Source organism: Macrobrachium rosenbergii, chromosome 15, assembly GCF_040412425.1.
Source record: "Macrobrachium rosenbergii isolate ZJJX-2024 chromosome 15, ASM4041242v1, whole genome shotgun sequence".
Lineage (NCBI taxonomy): Eukaryota > Metazoa > Arthropoda > Malacostraca > Decapoda > Palaemonidae > Macrobrachium > Macrobrachium rosenbergii.
This window is the reverse complement of record NC_089755.1, coordinates 35,085,523-35,095,120: the sequence shown is the minus strand read 5'-3', so window position 1 is coordinate 35,095,120 and position 9,598 is coordinate 35,085,523.

Sequence of the window (9,598 nt, the reverse complement as noted above, 5' to 3'; positions counted from 1 at the left end):
TATGTATATATATATATACTATGAATGTATGTGCATGTGTGTGTGTATGTGTTCGCATCTTCTAATTTAGTCCTCATCCAACGCGGGTACCACAGATGACCCGATGGATTTGAGGAGGAGCGTCTGGCCAGAATGGCAGAGTGTGTCTTCAGACACTTAATTTCACGGTGCCCTGCAACAATAAGCTTAAGAAGGGGGATGAAACATTCTTCCTCCTTGACGTTCTCATTAAGAATGTCAAAAGCCTTCTCCTGCCTTCTGGAGTTTTTCAAGTTGCGTGATGTCTGCTTGCGAGATAACGAATGTTAAAGGAGGGCTGTTCTTCATTTCGAATTTCTGAAATTAAAAAAAAAAATAGAAAGAAGGAGCGCATTTGGAATTGCATTAACTTGATGCTCTGAAGCTTTCTTATTTCATGTTTTAAAAAAAGGGGAAAAATGGGAAAATATAATTACATTGACTTGATACTCTAAATCTTTCGTATTTTGAGTTTAAAAAAGGGCAAACATTGTGAGGCTATAAATGCATTTGTTCTGATCTTCAAAACGTTCCTTATTTTGGATTATGTGAAAATGAAATCGCATTTCGTCTGAAGTTCCTATTTTTAGTGGCTAAGCCGTTTCATATTAACAGTTTGGAAGAATGTGACAAAAAGGGTAAAATCTTTAAACGCTTTTTCTCGCAATTCAAAAGTTTCTCATTTCGAAATACAAAAAAAGAAGTTATAACAATACAGACAGCTGAAAATGCATTCAGTGGAACTCTAAAATTTGTGGATGAAAACGGTTCTTGTTTCGAAACAGAACACGATTCTGAAGAGGCAGTTCATTCTAGTTTACCAGATAAATAACGCTTTTAGCTTGAAGATATGCATGTTAATACCTTGTCTAGCATTATTAAAATTTGGCATTACGATGTTCAAAATTATCTCCCGCTACGAATCATAGAAATGGGAACATTAGGAATTTAAAATTGCTTGGTAGGGAGCAAAAGTGTTGAATTAAACATATGTTTTTATTACAGAACATAAACAAAAAAAGATCCTGGAATTGTTCAATTCCAGTCACAAAATCGCTTCTGTTTTTTAATAAAATAATTCAGAAAGCTGAAAGACATTTTCTTCGAAAATAAATTCAGAGCATTCTATTTCGAATCATAAGAAATAAAAGAATTTCGAACTGCAATGGCTCTGAAACTAACTTCATCCGTAAACATTCTTGTTATGAATATGAAAATTTGGAGAAAGGAAACGTTGAATTGTGAACAATTCTGGATTTTAAATTACTGGGAGTACAGTCGTCATAACCCTTGCAATAATCTTTTGTCTGGGTGGGTCACAACGATACCCATTTATGAAGGAAACCAAGAGCTACTTCATAAAGGATATGGCTGCCTAACCTGACCTAACTTTTGCCTAACCGAATCTGCCCTTACCCGATTAACTTAATCTTACCTTGTCTAAGTTGGTCTAATCAACTTAATCTTGGCAAATTTAACCTACCTTGCTTAACATTACATAACTACTTCTGATTAATCTAAATTTACGTAATTAAGCTTTCTCAATGTAATTTGACCTAGTTTAAGTAATTTCAGCTTATCTAAGCCTACCAAACTGTCAAACACCTTAAATTTTTTGCCACTTCTGGCATAAGGTATATTTATTATTTTATTATTATTTTATTATTCTTATTATTATTATTATTATTATTATTATTATATTACTATTATTATTATTATTATTATTATTATTATTATTATTATTATTATTATTATTATTCAAAATGAGCTAATACTCATATCGACCATACGTTAAAGGCTAATTATTTACAGCGGAAGTGAGGAGCATATCTGTGAATAAAATAGAGAAAACAAAATATCACATGAATTAACATTAGAGATAAATAAAAAAAAATAAATAGTTGCATATGTAAATGTAAAATGTATCTGGCCACCGTCCCATGGCTTTTGCGTTAAAAGAAACAAGCAAAAAACCATTGATGTAAATAAGAATATTTAAAAAAATACTATGGTTCCATATTGTAAAAAATGCAAGCTTTCCGTTACACCAGAAAGACCGAGCGGGAATACAACTACATTAAAAAGGAAAAAATTGATGTTATGTAATCAAAGCCTCCATCAAAACACATACGAATTTAGCATACGATGAAAATAATCACCGTCGTTTATATTAAAAAAAAAAAAGCTTTGGAAATAAAATGGCGAAAATAAAACGCGTATTTTCTTTTTTGTAGGTAATCACCGAAAGTAATGAAAATATGTATTGTTTTCTCTGTAACTTAATTCGGAATGAAACGGTAGAATAAAGACATTAGGGCACTCGTGCGTCACGGTGGAAATTGCTCCTTAATTAACGGAACGTGAATAAAGACGCGTCTTCAAAAAAATCTAGCTTGGAAAATAATTGCATTTTGGCATAATTTTGTTGGGTTTCTAAAAAAAAAAAAAAATTGTCAGAATTACGTGATTATCATGACAATGTAACTCCGTCAGTCTGCCGGAAACATATTTTCAAGACAATAAACTTTAATCATATCTGCTAATGAGGTATTTTTTTGTGCATCGTCGTTAAATAAAAAAAAGAAAATTGCGAGAGATAACTCGATTTCATATTAAATAAGCCGTGAATTTTTTGTTACTTGTATTTTTTTCTCCTGAACTGAGAAAAAAATTATACTGCGTCCGGGAAAGAACTGCATTCATAACTTTACTTTGCTTTGAATATTGGATGAAGTTCTCTTATCCATTAATAGATGCTGGATTTCCCTTTGCCCTTCAAACAGTACAACTTAACTATACCTTAGTTTAACAGACCACTGAGATGATTAACAGCTCTCCTAGGGCTGGCCCGAAGGATTAGATTTATTTTACATTGCTAAGAACCAATTGGTTACCTAGCAACGGGACCTACAGCGTATTGTGGAATCCGAACCACATTTTAACGAGAAATTAATTTCTATCACCAGAAATAAATTTCTCTAATTCTTCATTGGCCGGTCGGAGAATCGAACGCGGGCCCAGCAAAGTGCTAGCCGAGAACGATACCAACCCCCTCCAATGAGGAACTCTCAAACAGTCCAATTAAACATTATAATGTCTGGTCTAAGTCAGAGTAACGCTACTTTTTCTCTGAGGCATGGACGTTCGCCCAGCGCCGTTTACACAAGCCCGCTACGATGTGTTGTAAGTTCCATTCATTTGTCAGGCGTTGGTCACGGTATCTTATTAACCAATGCTGTCTGGCGTTCATTAGTGTTCAGATAATTTTGTTCCATTGGTTTATTTCCTAAACAGCCATAAGCGGCAAAGGAAATATTCTAGTTTTAGTTTTCTTAAAAAGAAAACTATTGTGCCGGCCTTGTCTGTCCGTCCGCACTTTTTCTGTCCGCCCTCAGATCTTAAAAATTACTGTGGCTCGAGGTCTGCAAATTGGTATGTTGATCATCCACCCTCCAGTCATCAAACATACCAAATTTCCGCCCTCTAGCGTCGGTAGTTTTAATTTTATTTAAGGTTAAAGTTAGCCATAATCGTGCATCTGGCACTATATAGAACATGCCACCACCGGCCCGTAGTTAAAGATTCATGGACCGCGGCTCATACAGCATTAACCGAGACCACCGAAAGATGGATCTCTTTTCGGTTTTCTTGATTAAACGAAACTTCGGCGCATTTTTTAATTGTTTTCCTTTACGAACTACTTCCTTACGGAGGTCTGTAACTTTTTATACTTGCTATAAGTTAGGAATTAAAACAGATATAAGGTTTTAATTATCTTTTGGAAAGTATCCAACTCAAAACAATATTTTCACCTTGAATTCAAAATCAAAAACTTATGTTTATAAAACAGCTATAAATTCTAGCAACATACTCTTCTTTGGAAAAAATGTTTTGTAAGTTAGAATAATATTTTGTCATACGAACAAAGCATTTCGATTCGAGCAACATTTTCAGTTTTATATTAGCTTTATATCAACTTATTCACGATGAAAATAAATATTGTCTATTTTTGCTTTAGATTCTCCACGTGCAAAAGGGTGGAAGGAGACTTGATGTAAATAAAATGGAAATGAAATGGAAACTAGGAAAGATCAAATGAATGACTAGAAAAACCAAATTAAATATCACAATCTTCTGAACAAGCAGAAAGAGAAAGAAAGACAAATAGGGAAAGAAGAGGAACAGATTAGTGACTGAGGAGTGAACACAAGAAAAATTGAGAAAAGGAAGAATGGTAAAAAAAAAAAGTCAAAACAGCGTGGAAAGGAAATAAGTTTGTATTAAGAAATAGTAACGAAAAAGAAAAACAGAAAATGGGTAAAAACAGAGAATTTGCCGTATAAACTGCCTTGGGGAAAAATAACCTACAGCATAAAGTGTCTGAAAACGTAGTAAAGCGAAAATAATCATGTATTGTAAAATAAATAAATTCGAAAGAGAGCAAAAGCCAGGAATGAGCCAAGATGATATGAATATAAAAAATTAGGAATAATCTGATAAAAAAAAACAATAAAAGGCTGATTTAAAACGATCACATTCTCCAAGGAAAAGACAAAACACGGGTATATAAATACGGCAGAGCGAACACGAGCATTTTGCTTTTCAAAGTTCTTCCCCCCGCCTCCACCCCCCTGAGGATAAATAAAATGAATTTTGCACTCACATCAGTAGATTAGTTTTCCGTTTTGTCTCGTTTCAGTCCGAACGTTTAATGGGGGGATTAGGGCGTAGAATGCTTATTCTTTTTTCATACACTGCATGTTATCTGTAGCGTTATAGGAACAGAAAAAGTGAGGGTACCGTGCAATGCACGTGTTGGTTTTAGTTTTTGAGGTGTACAACTGGGACATTAAATATATATATATATATATATATATATATATATATATATATATATATATATATATATATCCCAGTAGTACAGTATATGCATACACACAAACATCTATACATATAAGCACACGCACGCACGCACACACACACACACACAAACACACACATATATACAGTATATATATATATATATATATATATATATATATATATATATATATATATATATATAATATATATATATATATTTAAATATATTTATATATATATATATAAATATAAATATATATATATATATATATATATATATATATATATATATATATATATATATATATATATATATATATACACACACACACATATATCCACCCACTCTTGTTTACGTCCAGCCAGTCAGACATCCATCCATCCATCCATCCATCCATCCATCCGTCAAGCAACAAAATAGCTCAAAATATGACGGGGAGGAATTTCCAGGAAATGTGCTAACCAGACGCGTGTTTGGGTAGCTAGGGATATCAGCTAATTAGCTGCGAAAGAAACACAAAATAAAAGTTTATTAATTAGCACAATTTCAGTGATATAATTATATCAGCTAATTGGGCAAAAAATAATGCAAGCTGCATATCATTATTCCGTTGCTGTTCTTTTGTTTCGGCTTCTGCTGTTTCTCTGTAGTGTGGCTCTGAACGGCATAATGTCATTAGGAGAATTTTATTTTATTATTTGTTGTCATTCTAAACTTTTTTTTACTGTCTTGCACATATATATTCGTGTGAATATTCTTAACGATAAATTTATTGATATTTCCAATTCTTTTCCATCGGACCTTAGCCAGACAAAACAAAAAATTTCATGATTTTGTAGTATAGAATATCAGTAGTGCATATATCATGACACATTATTTCAATCTTTGTCCATGAATTTTTATTGAAGCGTACCACTAATTCTGCTTTTATGTAAAGCTTTCTCTTTTTCCCTGTCTATCATCCTTTATCCATACATGCTTACATATATCTTGTTATGCGTGCATGTGCATTTGTAACAGACTTCTTGGAGTGTCTAGATTTACACACACCCACCCACACACACACACACATATACACACATAATACATATATATATATATATATATATATATATATATATATATATATATATATATATATAATATATATATAACTAACTATATATATATATATATATATATATATATATTTGTGTGTGTGTCATGTATGTATGGTTTCATGATACTATTTAAGATTATATCTCCGTTACCAACATACGATGGCGTCCTATTCATAGTTAAAAACAAAAATTCAAAACAGCATTTTTTCCATTACGGCGAAAATTCTCAGAACCCTTGTAACGTCTGCCAAGAAAACACCTTGTTTAATTTTCACTTGACTCTTAAGTTCCTCCTTTTCGTATCCTATAAAGTCGGGAGTAAAATCAAATATTCACGCGAGAGTATTCATATGCTTCGCCTCGGCTCAGAGCGAAGATGATGAATATTTCAAACATCCACCGCAAGCAAGCAAGGAAGCGCGTATATTTAGAAATGCTCTCGTGCCTTTTGTTGCTAATATTTTTTCTTCGTCTTTTTTTTTCCGACGTTACTTTAGGCTCTCTTGTGTTTTTGTGGTTTTTTATTTCTTTTTTTATTTTTCTTTTGATTTTTCTCTTTCTTTCCAGCCTCTTTATATTTTTTCTGTACTTTTTTTTTTTATATCGTTCTTCTCTCTTTTCATATGAAACATTGCACCTTGTTTTTTTCATTTTAGTTTCTAGTTTGTTTTCTTCTCTTGTGTTTCTGTTTCATTTTATGACACCTGTGACGTCATCCCTACTTTTATGGAACAATCTTAGATATTATATGAAAATTTCGTTTCTTTTTATTTAGTTGTATTTGTTTTCGTGTTTTTACGGACAGAAAATCTTCATTTGAAGGACTGACTTTCAGAGTGCGTCGGTTTGCTTTCACAGAAGGCTCTGAGTGCGTATGCGTACTTGTGTTTATGTTGACATGTGTCTATTTGTTTACAAAAATTTCTGTGTATTAAAGATAAACTCTTCTATCGTGTTAGAATCGTTCATTTTGCGCCTCAAACATTGAGAGGACAGAAGTAATGATGAAATCCCCCCTTTTAAAATACGAAGGCCAGTCTCGGAAAACAAAATTATTATTTTTTAGATTTGTCTTGTCTTACAAGTTGAATGCTGACAACCATATTTAGTGATGAAAAAAATCATTAAAATCAGAAGGCTGAGGAGCTGAAATTCGCTCAGTAGAATGAGAATAATAGAACATATGAGTTTTAGTCCGAAAGGCGTTTTGTCAACACAAAGAACACAAATCGGTGCGAGAGTGAGCCGTTCCCCGCCTTCAAACGATGCCCTTAAGGTCCGGAACGGCCCTTAAACGGCATCCATACGGGGACTTCTGGAATGACCCTTCATCATGGCCATAAAACCTCATGGATGGGCTTTGACATTTCCGACGACGGTGTATAATGAACGCCATAAACTGCGCCGGGTTATTCATGTATTCCGTCGAGGCGTTCGGTATTCATTTGCGAACTTGGCTCTCTCTCTCTCTCTCTCTCTCTCTCTCTCTCTCTCTCTCTCTCTCTCGCATATGGCCGAGAGGCTTCTCGCCTTTCCCTTGCGTCAATCGAACCCCCCGCGTAATGAATTCGAGTTGATAATCCTCCATTGTCGCAAGGATACGGAAGGGATTTGAATATTAGGATCCTCGGATTCCTCGCCTTCTTCTTCTTCTTCTTCTTCTTGTTCTTCTTTCTCCTGGAGCCAATGGCCATGGCGCTAACAACGCTCACCCTAATCACATTGCAATCAGCAGCAGCGTTTAAGAACACCTGCGGCCCACCGACCCTAAGACTCTTCTGGGCCCTTCGTTACCCCATTCCCCTCATTTTCTTATTTTCCTCGATACTCCACCCCCTCATTATCTTATTTCTCTCATTACCTCGTCCCCTTTCTCTTATTTTCCTCATTACCTTATTCCCTTATCTCCTTTCGATGTTCCACCCTAAGTCGTTCCTCCTTCGTGTTACCTTCCCTCACGCCCATTCCACCTTCCCAAGGTCGTCCCCTCCTCATTACCTCTTTCCCCTACCCACATCTACTTCCCCATGGTTGCTCCTCCCTTCGTTACCCCTTACTCTACCCTCTTTCATTGGTGGACATCCCCTATGACCACCCAAACTCCCCTTTGACGCCGCACATCCCCTCACCTCCCATCGGCGCGTCACTCGGAGGGTGCATAAAGCCCTCAGTTCGTTAAGCGGTTGCAGCTCCCCTTCTTCTGCGTCCGGTGTCCCGCCTTCGACGTCACGGCCTTCCCCTGGGTCTCCCCCTTGACCCGTCCCCTCGCTGCCTGTGTGCTCCTGTCTACCAGCTCGTCCTTGCGTCCCCTCATTGGTAATCCCCTTTCGACAGTACAAAATCCACCCCTTTCTCATTAGTCTAATGCCCTTCTCCCCATTCGTAATGTAATCCGAAGTTAATGCGACCCGTTCTTTTCCCTTTTCTTTCAAGCGTCTTTATTTTTTTTTTTTACGGCGGAAACTTTGCTGCAGCCGTACGTTATGGATTTCCCGTGAATCATTTTAAACAAATAATGAGATCAAGGGCTCTCTCTCTCTCTCTCTCTCTCTCTCTCTCTCTCTCTCTCTCTCTCTCTCTCTCTCTCTCTCTCTCTTGAAAATGTTCATAAAATACTAGGGAGCAGGTAAATATCTATCACTTATATATACATACATACATACATATATATATTATTATGTATATTTATACATATATATGTATATATTTATCGTGTATACATGTATAATACATATATATATATACATATATGTATATATAAATATATATATGTATGAAATATAAATATATATATATATATATGATAATATATATATATATATATATATATATATATATATATATATATATATATATATATATATATATATATATAGATATATATATACATAAATAAAGTAGATGCCACGAAGGAAAATGAAACAACCACTCCGTTGTTTTATTTTTCCTTCGTGGCATTTATTCACTATTTATATATATTCATCACTTTCCATTTCTTCGTGAATCAGTTAAACGTATATATATATATATATATATATATATATATATATATATATATATATATATATACATATACATATATGTATGTGTATTTGTTTGTATGTATATAGACTGCCTGGGCACACGTTCACGGGCTGTTGATATGTAGTTGCAAAGATATCCCAGCTAGTACATTTCCTGATAAAGAAAATAAATCATAACAACAAAAGTAATCGACACAATTACAGTAAGACAAATGTGTATGCATAAGCACAAACAACCCCATAAACACGCGCAAACTAGGACATAAATGCTTATATGTAAAAACATGTATACATAATAATGTTAATTTCCCCAGGCACCAATTTGCTTTACCGGAGCTCTTCACGTACTGTGCGTGTTTACATACGCGCATGCAAGTGGATCAGTCAGAAAATACAGGAAGTACAGGTGTAAGGTTTGGGACTGGGGGTGATTCTTCTGTTACCTGTTACCTTTCTTACGTAAATACAACAACTTATAGAACAGAAACACTTCGTAATAGACACATATACTGTACGGTAAGATAAGGTGCTTAGGTACACTCATACAGAAATGTACTCATACGAGAAAAAAGCAAACAAATTCATTATTGTTC